General features: G+C 35.4%; 1 protein-coding gene across 1 annotated transcript in view; it reads right to left on the reverse strand.

The window, feature by feature from the left end:
• Window positions 1-17,431, reverse strand: part of LOC126825210 (involucrin) — a 38,075-nt gene extending 20,644 nt beyond the window's left edge. The window contains exon 1 of the mRNA XM_050554773.2: window positions 17,338-17,431. The gene's annotated coding sequence lies outside the window, so the exon portion shown is untranslated. The remainder of the gene's footprint in view (window positions 1-17,337) is intronic.
• Window positions 17,432-19,080: the final 1,649 nt, after the last annotated feature.

A 19,080-nucleotide genomic window follows, 5' to 3' on the forward strand; every position in this document is an offset into this window, starting at 1 on the left:
TAAATTTGATCCCAAGGAGGAATTGTATGTAAACCTTTAAAGGATTTAAAGATGTAAATTCTAATCAATTTAGTAAATATGATTATCAATAAAACGTGACAATGTCTTAAGGCTATAAACGGCAAGACTTTATAAAATTATGAATGCAATAAACCCATAGCGTATTTTCAAATATTACTATTTAATGACTTCAAGGCAAAGATAGATTGACACTAATCCGCCCAAACACACCCTGTAGTATCAGATAAAAACTATTTTAAGGCTTGCATCACACCTTTTGTCTGGATATTTGGTATCAGTTTTCTTTGAAAGTTTATATTACATTCTGTTGGGTGGAGGTACATTGCATTGTCAAGAGCTTACAAACCATGCGATATTTACGCGGTCTATTGAAAACAGATATGCAGGTGGTTGGTTGATCGACACTTTAATTCCTACATAGAAGAAGATGAATAGATTAAAAGGGCTTTATTTACAGTTCAGGGCCCGGTTGCTCAAAACTAAGTTATTTTAACGATCCGTTAAACTCTAACGGATCGTTATCTTGGTAACTTGTCGTTTGTTAACGGTCCGATAAATTTCTGTTGCTGGAAAGTCAATTTCATTATCCGTTAGCTAACGGATTCATTAAAGTTAATCCAAGAGAATACTGTTTGTTCATTGGCTGAATTTTAAATTCAATGTACATGTATAACAACTTCATACAAGTTAGTATTGACAAGAAACTGAAGACAGTGAGACAACTGTGCAGTCTGTTCACAAAACTTGATTAAAGACAAAAACATAACTGTAGAATTTACTACAAAAAACACTATAAAAAAACTATAGAATACTTTATTTTTTCCTTTAGAAATTTTAGCATAAATCTGTAGGAAAAATTATGGGATTTGCACTACAGAATTATGGGGCCATTCTTTCCTACAGGCCACTAAAATTCTGTAAAATAGTATAGAATTTCACCCTATAGAAAATCGCCCAACCCTCTAGAATCTTCTATAGAAAATTACATAGGTAATCTATGACTTTTTGCTACAGCCAACTAATGCCATCATTAAACAGATAACGGAGCTCAACACCTCCGTTAAATATAACGCCAAGTTAACATCACGTTAAAGTTAACGGGGCTTCCAGCAACAACCTTTCTCTCCGTTAAAGTTAACGATCCGTTAACTCCATGTTAACGGATCGTTAAAAGATAACGGAGCTTTGAGCAACCGGCCCCAGTTCATGGAAAATTAGTCGAAACACTAAGATAATTTGAAGAGGTATTTATTTAGTCTCCGTGAGTATGAAAAATGTAAAACGGTTTAGAACGGCATAACAAAATAGTACAATATGACAGTCATTCGGGGCAGAGATCTATCCTCACAGTAGATAGTCCACTGTATGCAGAATGATTATATACATTAGCGGTACTATCTTATAACAATCCTTGTGATATGACTAATGCATTTATATTTCCACCAAATCATTTGAACTTTTGTTAATAGTAAATTTGTTGTAATAAAACGTCAGGTTAAGACTAATATTCTGCAGAAACGTTCCCCAGGCTATACAATCTTAATTGGTATACTATGTTATATTATTTAAGCTGGCGTCACACTGTCCCGAAATTGACACACGTTCAAATTCGACTCTGATCGTAAAAATATCGGGTCATTTATGGGGGCATCTCAAGCCATCTATGACCTCCTGTTGAGTTGCTCAGGTTCCAGTAGCAGCTTCTTGGGCGCTGGCAAAATCTTGCGAAGTTTCATTTTCGTTTTGAATTCGTGTGTCCATTTTGACCTTCATAACGCCACCGAGAGGGCATCTTGTCAAATCGTATCATCTTCATCTTAACTTTGTTTGATCATCGGTGCCATTGGGTATTCTTATACGCCCACATTTTCATGTAGACGTATATTGTCGCCCCAGTCCGTCCACAATTTGTTTGTGAACAGTCTACAGGTCACAATTTTTATCCGATTTTGAGGAAACTTGAAATAAAATATTGGGTTATCGCTCAAAGATCTCAATTTCTTTCAATATTGGCATGTATCATGGATTATGGCCCCTGATTGTACGAAAAATCGCGTTTTTAGCGTGTACCCCCTCTAGAGGTCTCAGTGTTTTTTCCGATTTAAAAATATGGTTAAATGTATCACCGTTACACCACAATGACGGCTGAATTCGAATTTTCCGAAAATCGGATCGAAACTGCAGGACAAAATGACTGCTCCCCGTACGCATATAGTGTAAAAGTATGTAACACCAACAATGTAACAGTTTTTGATTAAACTTTAATCAACAAGCACTCGCGCATACCGGATCTTAACTTTCTGGATAAAGGCCTCTGATTATACGTAAAATCGCTGTTTTAGCTTGTCATCTGTCCATCTCTTGCAAAATGTGGGCGTATCTTGCATGGCAACCGCTTGTTCTCCATACCAACACAATACTAAGTAAGCAATAATTTACCTGACTGACTTATTAAGGCAACACGGCTACCGGAAGCCCTCGCAATGCACTCACGAAGGTCTTATGAAGGGCAAAATGGACACACGAATTCAACACGAAAATGAACCTTCGCAAGGTCTTTCGGCAAATTTTTGGCATGGCAAAGATTTTGCCAACGCACACAAAGTTGCTACCGGAGTCTGCAAAATCTCCCCGGCGGTCATACGATGGCTTAAGATGACCTCACGAATGGCCCGATGTTCTTACTATCAGAGTCGAATTTACATTATCGTGTAACTATCTGGTGTCAATTTCGAGAGATTGTGACGCTAGATAACGCTCCTTCCTGACTCAGTCCCGAACAACTCTACAGAGCCATCGTGTGGCTCTCGAGTGTCCTACGGGTATAAACTACTATACAAAATTCACATCTTCGGGTGCCATTGTGTGACGTTCTGTAGGCATCGCAATTGCTTCGGCTGCTGATTATTTCTTGACCAAGTTCAGGGCCATCTTCGCTCGAAATTCAATATTCCATATTCGTATGGCCATCTGGTGTCAATTTCTGGACAGTGTGACGCCAGCATGCATTAATCTATACCTATCGGCAATATTACCATTTCAAAAGCTCGTCCTCGTTAATGAAGTCATATCGCGCTCTATTAGGAATATGAAGTTTCAGCAAGCTGTGTACTAGAATAGAGTTTAAACTCGATATATTGTAATAACACGTATTCTCTTACCTAGTATAATCCTGTTATTAATGAAAAAATGGATTTAAAGTTACAGTAATCTCCTCATTTTTGTTGGGTTAATCTCCTCATTATTGTTGGGTTAATGTCATCCAAAATGTTTTTCAGGGATTTAATCCTTATAGGTTAATTGACACAATTAACGAATGGTATTGCCTTATAATTATAACTTCAAAATGGGATTTAACGTCGTTTAGCGGACTAAAATATGGTATATTTTTTTCTTACCAGGAACTGACTCCCAATCACTAGTTTTGTTCTTGGAAACGACACTCATCAAAAAAGCCATAAGGTTCCGTCAATTCATGTAAGACCGACGTAAAACTTTGCATGCTTGTTCCTTGGACAATTTTGTACCGAGTTCTGATATGATGTCGCAATTCTGCGATGACGCCCTACTCAAGTACCGGTACTGGGAGAACGTTTGATGGAGTTGTGTGTGTAAGAAAGAATGCTACTTTCGATTTAATTTGAAGTTGCCATTAGTTCGGGGCGCCACCTCTTTGAGATATATATTTTCTACAACAAGTAGCGCATTATTATATAAAATCATGTCTAATTGATTGATCAATAATCTATGAAACGGTATGTACTGAAATACATCATCATTAATGGGAGGATATATGTGCTAATAACACTGCATTGCAGTCACTTGAAACTGGAGGCACTAAGACGAAGTTAAGTGCATCCTTGACGAAGCTTATTAGGAAATGCATATTTGATTGTAATCGGCCGATTTGATAACATGCGTGTGACGCGTGCGTTTTGGGACGTTGTTACGCAGCATATAATTTTTCACATACATAACTTTTTTTCTACGGAGTTATTGAGAGAAATTTGGGTTTAACGTCCACGTGACACAACCTAGGTCATTTCGAGACTAACACATGGGTCAATATAATTTCAATAATTTGCTTGCGTGTAGGGGTCTTTAACAGCAATCACAGCAAAGATCAGGCAAATCGCCAAAGAGGAATGTATTCGAGTAATTGACAATTGTGCGCGACGTATGCAAGTTTGCCTCCAACGCAGTTGAACGTGACTTTTATGCAAAGCGACCAAAATAAATGAAACTTTGTGAAGTTGAAGTCTTGAAAATTGCTGGACTTTTGTTGTATGTAATAAAATTTGTATGGGTTCTGTTTTTTTTTTTTTGGGGGGGGGGGTCGCCCTGTATTTGAGCTTACAGGCATTTAACATATTTCAGAAACTTTTTAGACGCTGTACACATGCAATGTTTATTACAGATAGATAGTCTTGAAAAAATCCATTAAATAATCTATAACCAGCTGCTGCTATAGATTAGATGTGGAACATTTATATACACGAAATAATCGCAGATAACGACAAGCCGTGGGCTAATATCAAAGGACAATACACATTTGTTTTTCCATAGTTTAGTTATTTCAAATGTCCTTGAAATGTTGGGTAAAACCGAAAAAGGCACCTGGGGTCTTGTTTTGTGTTTTGGGCTATATTAATACTATACAAAATCGTGAAGTTGGTCTACGACCCCCCTCACTGTCCTTCCCACAATGTATATAGGCCTGACATCATCATCCGCTTGAATATCGAACAGTTTATTCAGGTTGTAGGGCAATGTCGAAACCAAAAGGTCATTAAACGACAATAGACAGATTACTACCAGAAGCTTTAATGAAAGATTGCGTCCACGACGTTACTGGCAGAGACAGATCTAGCAAGTTAAGAAAGTGCTTCAAAGGGTACACATCAACTTTTTTAAATAAGAGTTGATCCGCGTAGCTTTGGTCATTATCGATCATTTGTTAAACAGGCGGATTATCTCCTTTAATAATAGCAAGCGCATGTCGAATAAAAATACAATGACTTTTTTTTAAGAAAGACGTATCGACTCTATATTATAAAGATCATTGTTCCTTTTTGCCAATTCCATCCTAACTTCCCGACATTTACTTAGAAAAATCAATAACAACTTTGGCATGCAATTGCAAATTCAACAGCAAATATCCAACGAAATTAATTACTCACATTTACACTTCTATAACTTCAAATTAGCATATAAACAAAATTTAATGTCGCATCGACAAATACATTTCTAGATTATTGTAAGTTCATTATATGGCCAAGGGGTGAACATTACACACGATTTTGACATGCAGTATACTATGCTAAATACTACGAAGAAATGTGCTGTTGTTTTATCTTTCATGTACATGCGTTGGTAGCCTTTTCTAAAAGGCAAATATTAAATCCTCTGGTTAAAACCTAATCCTATTGACAATTTTAGCAATCAAAGCTCTCACCTGTTGTAATTAAATAATCACCTACTTCTGGAACCTTTTTAGCACATTATCATTATGAGTTAAGGATGGGGTTTTGGAAAATTCCCGAACTGAAGGACAACTGCTTGCATATTTTGGCGCTGTGCAGGATTAATATGAAGAGGGATTGAATACTATTTCACTAGAGAGGCCCCTCCAAATCCCCGTTCCATTTATGAGGCCCTCCCATGACTAGATGATGATGTGTTTTAAACACAATTAAGCAAGCTAAGGATGGGGACGGGTGTTTAAGACTACAGTGCTTGATGCCCTCTGCTTGAGTGCCAAGCCTATAGGTAAACCCTACACAACTGACAAGTACATTTTTGATGAATTATTAAGCAAAGCAGACTCTGGTGGTTTGGTACTTAGGATATACCCCAGAGAGCGCCATTTACAGACGGTTTGTCAATTATTTTATCAGGCATGGGGGAGAGAACCCCTATAGTTGCAGCCCCTCACGGGGTTTGGTACAGCAGACACAAATGAAAAGCACAAAAGATTAAAGTGTTAAACGTATTTTAAATTGCATAAAGAAGTTATACGCATCTCCCTTTCGTTGTATCTCTCAAATACAAAAGCTGTATACGACTGTAGCCCTCATTACTGCACGTTAAAGACGCTAATCGGGTTGGCCTAATGATAGCTCCGATCCAAACCGTACTTCAATGTCACTCTGGTGATGAAGACATTAGGCAGATTTGTCATTATACTTCCATGTCTTACTTTTTGTCGCCGCACAATAAACGAGTAAGTTTCAGTTACTTAGATGATTTGATGTTCTTCTGGAAATCAAGAAGAATATTTCATACTTAATTTACACAGACAACGAAGTATACTTTATAAATGCGTTTTGCTTTTACAAAACACGTGTTGATTTGTTTTTTTCTTGTTCTGTCTGACAAATAATAATGGATGCACTGACTTTATTACCCTGATAGTGTAATTCAACGTGAGTAAAAATAACAATCCCATTATCTGCCATTTAACAAAGGTTAAAAGATAATTTAAAATATATCTATGTTTATTATTTAGAATTAATCTTCTTCCGTGCGCATTTATAAAGTTAATCTAATTTTTTTGAGATTGGATTTAATAAAAATAGTTTTTTTCTGCGACGTGATTTGAAAATCCTTTGGCATGTCATATTATATTTGTCACTTAAAATTAAAGGAGCTGAATGGCTAATATTTTGGATCTAGAAATTGACACAAATGGGTCGCAACGCATATAATAATGTAATGTGAATGTATATAAACTGATTTACATTCAATCATTTCTGTTTTTACCAACGCTAAAATGTTTATTTTGTCTTAATTAATGAATATCAGAAGCCCATCTTTTCCCCGTAAGATCACAACATCAATGTTGATTTAAATTGACAAATAATTCGTGTTTTCAATGTCGAAGATTTTGGATGATATTGAGTTAGAGACTTAGCTTATTTTAGCTTGCTTCTTTGTACGCATTTACAACAATGGTCTATTATTCTATGACGTACTACTTTGTGAATTTGGTATGAGCATAAAGATAGCTGCTTTGTCCTAAAGAGCTGGGCAACCTTAGACTTTTTCAACTTTTTTCTAAACTATATCAAATGATCCTAATTAAATTTGGCTAGATTGCGTGGTTATCATCAGATTTGATCAATTGTGCCTAGAGTACCTAACGTTGCTTTACCGAAGAACAGGCATTTGTAGGGTTTTTGAATGAGAACATGGATGGACCTAGATTTTTCTTGGCCAATATCGGAATTAAATTAGGAACACTTTGTTTAATGAGTCAGCGCCTTACTCGCTGAACCACGTTTTGTTTCGGATCACAGTCTAAAAATTTACAATTTTGATCTCGGTAATGAAAAAGTTTCTGGACTAGGCTACGTCTTCTAATAACTGGAAATATACTCCCCGGAAGCAGTTCACGAAACCCAGACCACTTAACTTATAAATTCGAGCGCAGTATTTTTGATTAAAGAAAGAGAAATAAGTATATTTAGGGCACATGTGCATGGTTTTCTTTATAGTTAAGTTTATTTTGACCAGTTAATTCGTGAATTAGAAATGGTGCGTGTTTGACTTGTAATTGATATTAAGGCATGAATCCCTGTTTTTGTTAAAGGAACTCGCTAAACATAAAAGACGACATTTGCGGTCTGATTACATTACCGACTTCCAGTGTATCTCAATTGAGCAATCATCAAGCTCCAGAACTTTGACTCTGGTCTCACTTTGAGTGCTGTGTATAATTCTGATAATTTTATTAACTCCCAGACATGGAAATGACATAACAGATAAAACTTATTTCCCCAATCTCTATATTTCATAACCCTTTTCCACCCACTTTTATTCAATATGATTAACTACGGGACCAGACATCATAAGTCATTGAAAACAACATTTAAACTATTTCACAAATATCTATAAATATCGCACTTTAATACCACATAACATGGCATTATTCAATTAATACGTTCATCTCATAAATTCAAGCTGTCATTGTCATACAGGTAGCCTATCTGGCAGTCTCATACAACAGAATTTTGACTTTATCGCAAGGGCTAACTTTGTTGGCTTGTTGCATTAAGCAAGTACAAGTTTGAATTTGACAGTTCTCCGACAGGCCTGGTCTGGCTGGCGTGCATTATGTTTATTTAGTGCGGCTCTACTTTGTGTAGCTCTGATGCGTGTGATGTTGTCTTCCTGCACTTACAAATGGTATAATGTACTTTCCCCATTTCCATGTTTTTTTTAAAAATATAAATGATTAATTATTAGTGTTATTTCTCTGTATCAAAATAAATGTCAACATCACAAATGTGTTTAAATGTTTAAAATTCTTTCAATGATTACGTCTTCACTCTCTGATTAAACCAGATTATTTAAACCATAATTCCTTTTCACTGTGATCAAAAGAGAGTAAAATGGCCGATCCATTGATGCCTCGGACAAGAAAAAAAAAATGTCGATCTGGAAATCTGTTCAATGTTTAAAAACATTTCATTCAACATTCTGTGTAAGGGACAATCAATCACATTGCTTGATGAAATCACTTGCATTGATGACTATTAAGGCAACTGTAGTGTAAACGTTAGTTCTGTTGCGTATCATTCAGATTTTCTCACGCTGAGAGACTCACATATTCGGTGCAAATATGTAACATTGCTTAAATCAGCATTTTCCTTTAGGGGCTCTTAAGAAACGGATTTGATTGCTTTTTGTCGTCCATTGTAGTTTAGTATTTGTCGTAGGACATGATGATTCTCGAATTCCGAACTTAACCAGAGTTTGAAGTGCACAAGATACATTAGTAATAATGAAATACTGCACATAGTGTAGATTTAGTCAAACATTAAAAAATGTTTAATACATGGATAGCGTTAATTGGCGTATCGTTATTCCATACCTTGAAGCGATATTACATTTTAACACCCAAAATCACAATTTAATATTTTCTTTGAAAGGAAGTACATGAATAATATATATAGAGAGGTACCCAGTGCCATCTTAATGTGTTCTTTTCCGTTTAATTCTCTAGAACCAATCATGTTATTTGTACCTCTGGGGGTATAACATACCAAGGCTTCTGTAAATTTAAATTAGTCAAATAAATAATTGATAGAAGTTAAGGGGTTTTATTGCACTCCACTTACTATGGTTAATATTTACCAACCACTAAGTTAAAAAAGAAAAACTTGCATAACCCGAAGCTGTCATTTTACATTTAATTCTCATGGGTGCATATGTAAGGCGTTCTCAAATACATTATAAGCCGATCATTGGAACACGTTGAGCAGATAAGCCCACGTATCAATATGGAATCAACAGCATTTGTCATTACATCAAGGCTTAAATATTCATTTACAGTGAATATTCACAGCGTGATGCCATTTAGTCCTATAGGTTACTAAAAAAATGGAACGTTTAAGGATTAGGGTCCATTTTTTGATGAATTCGTCCATTTTCCCCTTGTTTAGTCCACTTCAGCTAATTCCATTTCTGTATAGAGCACGTTTTCTGACATGAAGATTGTGATTGATGGACGCTCGATCAACCAACCAATCAAATCCCATTATACAGAATCTTTCGCCAAATTTTTGTCTGTCTAATCAAGATGAAACGCATATTTACAGTTTCAGGACACGAAGTGATCATCCGAATAATCTGAACGAAATCATCAGATTTCAATTAGCTTTACTGCATATAAGTAAGGCGTCGCGGAGGCTCAGTGGTTAAGGCGCTAGCTCAATAATCAGGAGGTCTTGGGTTTCGTTCCCTGGGATTTTCCAGCGTGAGTGGTACAGAATAACCTGGCAAGGAGTGGTGTCTAGTCGTACAAAAGACCGAGGTCACGTTTATATGTTGGGATTCGAAATAATTCGTACCGCTATTCTCCGGGAAAAATTTCCGTCATAGCACACTGGCTTTCGCCCGTCTTCATTAGTTTAGAAAAGTAGGCCATTCAATCCTATTTCATTTCATTTCTGCAAATAAGTCAAAAGTGTGACATTTTCCTTAAATGACAATATTGGTGTCAGTCATTATCACATATGTGATAGAACTGGTTAAGCACGCTCCAAATATAATTTTAACACAGATCATTGCTGCGATAGATGCGTAATGAAGATTTCAAGAAACAAGTGATGAAAGCAAAAGGAAAACACGAGTTATCCTTCTATATAACTGACTGAAGTGACGAGTGATAACAGATACACGGGTGAATTTCTGCTCACTAATAATTGAGTCGAAGACCAAAAGTTGTTATATGAGACTGGGAGGATATTTGACAATTCAAAAGAAATAATTGACTGTCCCCAGATAAGAGAAAAAGAAAAAAAATAGAAAATGTCCGTGCATTACCATAGAATGAATAAAAGCAAGGGACTGTACGGACTATTTCTATTCATTGTCCTTTAAGAATTGTTTCCATGGTTTAGTAATTGATCTATATTCCGTTCAATCTAATTAAAATACAGAACTATATTTCGTTTCGTTTTTTTATACTTTCGATGGGCTACACTACAAGAAGATCTGACAAGTTATAGCGATAGGTCACGTCAGGGGTCAAAAGACCAACTTATGACCCTATGACGTCATACATTTGATTAAACAATCAGCATTTATGTTACTAGTGGATTACCCACAGTTCAGTGTAAAACACTGACACCATTCAGAACACGGGTTAAATAACAACTCTTCCAGATCCAGGTGTAGTAAAGACAAGTAAAACGAAATTTTGAACTATAAAAACGAAACGAAATACGATCTGTGTTTTAACCAGATTGATATTCCGTTATGATTTCGTAACAATTTTCACCATACTATTGTAGTAATGGCATTTGTTTCCTGCCGAGCCCAGATTAATTGTTTAAAGGTCATTCTTTCCTATAAGGCGATAAATTCTCACATCCCTGATCAAAGCTGACATGATGTCAGATGTGTAGTTTTGACTTACTTATTCATTTCCATCTAAATACATTGCAGAAACTCACAATGGTGTCAATAAAAGAACCAACAATTTACTAGGTGGCATCTGAATACTAAATTAAATTTGGAATGTTCAGAACTCAAATTGACATAAAAATATATTGTCCTAAGTGAATTGCACGGCCTGGACGTGGAATCACAAAGGAAGACATTCTAAGGTAAACAACGTAGCGACAAGGTTATACGATAAATGACAAGGTCAATTATTAATAACCTGCGCAATAATATTACAGTGATTGGAGTGTGATGTGCCCTGGGGTACTCGATACATTAATAAAATATATGTAAAAGTCTGCGTTAGTGCCGGCAATTCTCTAAAGATCATTAGGTCTCGAGTCTAAACGAGTGCGAGTGTTCTCTACTTTGGTCAGATCTTTGATGACACTTATGTCAACGGATTTAAAGATTAGCTTTTTAGAATAAATTATTTCAATTAATGTTCTTGTCTACGGCAGTTGCTGTAAAAATGTTGTCCTGTCTACAAGACTTCTCCGAGGCCGAGTGCTCACAAATTAAAACTCATCCCCAATGTAAATAATATCTTTAAAGAGGTTTTAAATAACCCGTAATCTGAATATGTATTAAGCTGTGGGCTTGACTAGTGCGTGTTGGTCATTAAGAAACCTTTATGATCTTGTTGTAATGAGTGTCTTTTTCTGTTAATGTGAAGTGCACGCTGATTAATTAATCTGAATTTGATTCATTACATAAAAGTATTTATTAGCAAAGGTAAAGTACCTACATAACATGTGCACTATTTAATAAAATGTAAGGCAACTCTGATCGCTCATTCTACAATAATATAATAAGATCATGCAATATCTCTGACTCAATAAACATCATTATTATCACACCTCGTTTCGGACTATTATGTTAATGAAACATTGATAACTATTCAAACTTCGACATTTCAATATCAATAAAACATTGAATACTATTCAAACATAATGAATATGATTGCGTGCTGTATATGTGGAATCTGTAGTCATCACTATGATCCTATTTAAAGTCGATACGCAATTAGACAGATGAATTACTTGTCCGATGATAATAACATTAACTACAGCACATGGAAAAAAAGAAACTGGCGTGATATCTTTTATCAGAAAACCGAGTAAAAATATTATTTAAAAAAAAAATTACCAAAGTAATTAGTGATAGTGAGTTTAATGCCTATATCTCTCACACCATCTATGTTTATGTTTATTATTTTAGCTGTTTTCATTAGTTATTGATCAATAACTTATATAATATTTACAATACGTAAAGAAATCGCCCCCCCCCCCCCTATTTATAGTGTTTTAAATGAATTACATGACCGGTTACTATATTTAGCGCCATTCATCTCTAAACCCACAATCATCTAATGGAAAGAATATTAATCAGCAAAATTTGAATATTGAATTTCATAATCTACCATTAAAGAGGTATTATGTAATAATACCATAATCAAATTATAGTCTGCCATTGGCAGTGTATGTTAATCACCACAAACTAAAACGTCTATATCTCGGATGTGGCTTGTCAGATGTTTCTCTGATAGGTCTCAATCTCAATGTTTGTAACTATTTTATTTAAACATGTCCGATCTGACTGTTTAGTCAAATCAAATCAAATCGAAAATTATGTTTTTTGCCAACCGGCCAATGCCTTTACAACGCCAATGCTTGAGTAAGGATTGTGAAGGAGTTCATACGTATAGATAGATTGACAATCACTGCCTTTTTTTATTTTATAAGTCACACAAATAAAGTTGTTCAATTCAGAAGTCAAATGACCAGGCTTTTAGTCCCGTCAGTGAAACAATGAATGGAGTGATGTATAAAGTGTTCAATAGTTAAGTCACGTGAACAATTGTGTCAATCAGTGTCAACATATCTTCGTTCAGACTAGACTTAGTCTGTACAGAAATTAAGTTAAAAGTTTCCAGTCTACTGAAGAATAAAGTCTCAGGTGTAAACGGCATTCAAGAGGAAGATTACTCGGCCATCACTCCGCGTTTTTGTCCAAAAAAAATATGAATGTAATAGCTATTTTAAATGCCAATGTAACCATCCAGAAATTTTACATTGGGATAAACTGATGCAAAAATATTTTTAAAGTATATATTTTTTGCTATGGTTGGTCCGTAATGTCTACGTGCAAATTTGGGAAGCTACGCGACTACAGGAGATCAGTTGTTATTACAGATTGAATCGGAGAGTAATATTAGGTACACGGTCGACATCCAGCTTGCTTATAATGTCCCTGGAGGCGTGAACTTACAAAAGTATATCAGTCCAAGCACACTGAAAACCGATTGTCACAACACCAGAATGGCGACTTTTTGTTTTTACCGTTATATTATTATGAAGTCATACTAATTGCAACACTACTGTCCTCGCCATATAAATTCCAAGTTTCAATTCTGCTTCTAATCTAAAACAAAAACTAGAAGACTATTAGACATTATTCATGACCTTCCGAAAATCGTGTAGCCTATCCAGAGAGAAAGTCGCCGCATGAAATCCAAAACTAGCCTTAATCGACTTATAAACCATGTGGCATAGACAAAAGTGTAGTTCTTAGTGTGGATGTTGAGTAAGAACTAATATTCTCTTACAGTTTTAAAGTGCTAAGTCTCTAACTGAATATCATCAAATATCTTTGACATTGAAAACATGAATTATTTGTCAGTTCAAATCAACATTGGTCTTGTGATCTTACGGGGAAAAGATGGGTTTCTGATATCCAATATTCAAGACAAAATAAACATTTTACCATTGGTACACGAATCGTGTACCACAATGCGTTTCATCGCCATTTGGAACAAGGGATTCAGAGAACAGGGCTAGACATATTCCACAAGTCATGTCAAATGGTGACGCTATATTCTTATCTGGAGAGCATGCGCAATAAATACCATCGGTGTAGATTGGAAAAACCAGACGCTAATGATTGCCATTCACATTAGACTTCTGGCGTATTTCGCCGAACATAACTGATTAGAAATTACAGTAAATACAGAAACGATTGAATGTAAATCAGTTTATATACATTCATATTACATTATTATATGCGTTGAGACCCATTTTTGTCAATTTCTAGGTCCCAAATATTAGCGATTTAGCTCCTTTAAATCTACAACTCCTCGTCTTCAGGGCAATTATAAAAAAGCTGAAAGTTGACTGTATAATACCGCAGTAGTCTTCATTCTCGAACTATAACTATAACTTCGTCACATTTGTATCTTTCGCGTAGACGTTACGGATCAACCATAGCAAAGATCTTCATTACTTTTAAAGTTAAATTTAAAATCTATTTAACCTTTACTATCGCTGGCACGTAATATAATTTGCTCAACGGCAACAATATCTTTTAAATTGTTAGATTTAATCCCTGTGTATAGGATAGGAGATGTGTTGGTTCTATTGCTATTCAATTTCCGATTTAAAATGAAAAACGTAATGATGTGATCTAATCGAATACCAGTATTATTTTAACCAATTGTGTCCTTTTCAAAAATTACAGTTGTTTCTAAAGTTTAGAAAGAGTTATTTATAAAAAAACCCAAATGGATTCCGTTTCTTTAGATCGTACAACCGAATAGTTATTGTGGCGGCAAATTAAAATACGCCAAAAAATAAAGGTTAAGTGATGATTAAATGATGCATGGCTAAACAAGATACATGTCATGGTTTATATTGGAGGTGGTGTGGGCATCTTGGTAAATGGCAGTATCCCTGCAATACAAAGACTGCTTATCTTTGTAAATGACGATATAGCTAGCAACTTACATGTTAATTTGTTTAGGACTGTTCAGTATCGAGTCAAAAAATGTCCTTACTCAACTCAATTGGAGCATTTTTGCAAAAGTATCCCCACAGTTGTTACCCCTGAGTGATACAACTGTCCGATGATCGCCAAGGATTTTGAGTCTCTTAAATACTATCATATACAAATTAGTTTTAGGTTTTTTTTATATTGATTGCAATAACCGTTAATGCATAAAAAAGCTAAACCTATATAAATAAATACTCATATTGTACTGATGATAAAAAGTATAGCGTTCTACATTTATTTATCTAGAGAGAAAAAGATGTCTCTGTAAAAAGGTTCATTGTAGCTCAGGTATTTAGTGAACAACCATTGTAATTAAGATATTTGGTAAACAGTAGCTGCTAATAAAATATTTGAAAACCAGCCGATATTATTATATTCCATGTCACGCCCCTACAGCACTCTTGGAGATTAGGTGATCGAGCCGGTAAAAAAAGGAAGAAATTTTGGCATTTGTAAGATTTGTAATATTAAATAGGGTTGGGGGGTCCTGCAGCGTGCTATGAGGAAACCGCTAAATAAATCCGAGAAACAGACAAATCCCGGGACATCTTGGTTAGTACACCAGCGCCTTATCCACTGAATAAAATGGAGTAGATTTATCGTCGTCGGGTCTTCGGAGTTTGAGTTTGTCACCTTAACCCGCAAATATTAATCTGAAGGATTAAATACTATACTGTGTGATGCCGGTGGATTATACGGCGGATTATTCCTTACGCTTTCAGTGTAATTATCCATATTGGCCCTTTTAATTTACGTACCTGTAATTCAACACTGGAATTTTCATTTAAACGACGTTTGATTTTGTTACGGACAACTGAATGCTGATGGGGGGTGTTTAGTATTTGACCCCATAGCACTTAAAGGGACCTTTAAACGAGCAAATATAAGAAATAAATTCAGTCCCAACCAATAGCCAAGCAATAGAAACATAGGAAGCAACAAACACTTGAAAAGTTATACCATGATTTTGAAACGCAGTATACTTGAATCTAGAATAATATACGTGCTCTTAAATGTTTTCCACATTCATTCTAAAACATTTTAGTCCCGGATTAATAAATGTGATGATTTCCACCAAACGATAAAATGCAGTATGCGCAGTGGTTAGCGCTAACGGTCTGTTACAATACTAAGAGTGGCTTCTTTAAAATCACCAAGAATCTTTACACGAGTCCGGTAAACAGTTTTAAACTTTTAGGATCGCGAAAAAACCACCAGTGATAATCTCCACGTAGAATACAAGACAGAAAATGGATAAAATAAGCGGAATGGGACCCGGTTTTGGCGCCTATTCTCAAAAGAGTTGCGTTTCCATCGACTTAACTCGCTCCCAAACAAAATATAGCGAGATGCAATGAAAACTTTTGGATGATTATTTAATTTCAGAGATAAACATTAACCAACCAATACTGGGTGTACCAACATCAGATCACAACGATGACATTAATGATAACAAACCGTGTTCCTTTTGATCACCTAAACGTACAAAAAAAGATCGATTCTCTCAACACACACAATAAAATAATAAATTCGACATAATGGGAATGTTAATAATCGCGATTTTATGGTACATACGGAATATATATAGTGTGTTTTTTGAAAAAGCCCCGGCAAGACATCCACACCACCCGGGCATATTTGCAGACTTGCACGCCGCTATCTTCCCGCATAGGTCTATCAATGCTAACTACCCTCTGCTGCACTATGTGCTTGACCGCCTTACTTTTGATCTATTTAGACTCAACGCCGTTACTGACGACCTACGTTTCACTGTAAAGTGTTTATGTCATCCGTGTTTTTTTTTATCTTCTTGTGTCCCACCAACATTCGTGTCAAAATCCACATTGTATCTCGCAAGCAAACCAATGATGCGTTTTCATTGCGTCTCAGTAAACAGTTACCGAAACAAGTAATACCACCCACAAGTACCGGACACGAACGAAAGCGGAAAACGACTTCTCCACTGACAATTTGACTCGGATTCATTCTCGCTTCCGTACATAACTATTTATGTCAACAAACAGTGTTTCATTGTCAAACGTAAAGTACAACTTTGGTTGCTTGAATTACATTTACAATTTAACACGAAAACCAGGAAAACCCCGCACGTTAAAGACACTAATCAAAAAGACTGCTATTATTAAGATACTGGTTGATTCTTTATATTTGTTACACGTTGTCCCCAAAACACATAACTATCATTTAGATTGTTACCGAGCACTTTAATGTCTTTTCGTAATGTTTTATTACTTGAAAAAAAGTTTTTAATAAGAAACTTTGATTAGTGGAGTCGATTCGAATTCATTTTAAATGAATTAAGATACTTATTCAATAACTTGCAATTCTATGAAATAGTAGCAACTAAACTTAACTTCATTAATTTATGTTATTTGAGTAAGGCTTACGCTAAAAAGCACTTCTATCGGTTTCTATAAGATTACAAGTTAATGTAGAAAACCCAACAATTTAACCGTACATAAACTATGCATAAAGTACAAGTTGAAAATGGTTTGATAAAAAAAATTAACTTTAACTTACCGTTAAAATGAATGCGATCAACTAGCAGGTATAATAATTGTCTGTTCTAACTGCTGTCTTGATAAGCAAGGTACAGTCCTTCTCATTTCATTTACTCCAATATATATCTCTAGCTGTCAATCAGCTAGCACGTCATCGCTTCTTTAATGTCATTATTACCTCCCAGCCAGTAATATGCCATGTACCACAAATGATGATTCCCTTGAAGGTAAACTGTTGTTAATGATTGGTGAGTTTTATCGTGACATGTAATTCTATAAACGCAGATAAGAATATAATAATAATTTCTATTACAGTTGGCGTGCGATTTAGATATAATACCTTTTTTTATTTTTATCCGATTTGGTATTGAGCTGTAACTTAAGACATCAAACTGTATTCAACAGGATTATATTTGTATATGATTGACTGCAGAGGTGGGGAGATTGTCTTTCCTTACAGGTGTTTGAAACACGAAGTTCATCAATGCAAATAAATTTAAAAAGAACAAACAATACTTAATTACATCTTATGGTCAAATGTAGGACTCTGAATTAATGTTGGGAACGGCTGTTTTATTAAATGAGTTGGATTTTTTTCCTACTTCTTCATACTTGTATCAAATTTGTTTCTCAGGGACTTTCAAAATTATGTGTTGAACATACTGATTAGGTTGATATGTACTGTCTTCTGTTTTAAAGATTCTACCATTCGTTCTACCTTTAATCTTATTACATAGAATTGTAATTCTGTTCAAGATTCTGAAAACTTCAGATCTAGCTAACGTCGATCTCATAATGTAACCTTTTGGTTTTAATGTTAATCAGGGTACCCACGTTTCTATGGAAATAGTCAAAAGAATTGTTAAACCATAATTTACGACGTTTTGGAATGAACTGAACACGAATGTTGACTACAAAGAGTCAAAGAGTACAATTTCTGTTATGGGAAGAGTCTTAGAAGATGGTAGCTATCAAACTTGGTTCCTTTTGTAACTGTGTATCTAATTGCATATAGAACTTAACAAACTGTTCCTTGTCGTCACCCATGTCCAGCCGACCTTCCATAACTCTTGTAAACACTCCATCCATAGGTCAGATTCTGTTTTCCAGTTTGCTAGATTTGTTCAGATAGTCTTAAGGGGCAACCGTAGTCGCTCAATGACATTTCGATGAGTTACTGCCATTGTCATCGAAACCTTCTAAACACTAAAGGCTACTTTAATGAATTTTTCAAATCTGCTGGGCTTTTTCAGTCAATCCTAAGGTGTTATGCAACGATTTTAGCAAAGTAAGCGTCGTTAGCACCACTATGACTGCAAATTGTTCAACCATACATTTTTCAAATTTTCTGGGTTTTTTGGGCTAATGATGAAAGAACCTTGTCGAAATACAATTTTTATAAGCCCACATTTTCATGTGGACGTATATTTTCGTCGCCCCTGTCCGTCCGGACGTCCACAATTTGTTTGTGGACACTCTACAAGTCACAATTCTTGTCCGATTTTGACGAAACTTGAAATATAGGTTTATCCCCAAAAGATCTCGGCTGCTTTCGATATTGGCATGTATCGGATCGAAACTTCATGGATTATGGCCCCTGTTTATACGAAAAATCATAATTTTTATCCGATTAAAAAAAACGTATTATTATATCACCGTTACGCCCTAACGAAGGTTGTGTTCGAATTTCGTGAAAATCGGACCAAAATTGCTGGACAAAATGGCCGCCGCTTGTACCCGAATAGTGTAAAAATATGGTATA

Source organism: Patella vulgata, chromosome 1 (assembly GCF_932274485.2).
Source record: "Patella vulgata chromosome 1, xgPatVulg1.2, whole genome shotgun sequence".
In the NCBI taxonomy this organism is placed as follows: domain Eukaryota; kingdom Metazoa; phylum Mollusca; class Gastropoda; family Patellidae; genus Patella; species Patella vulgata.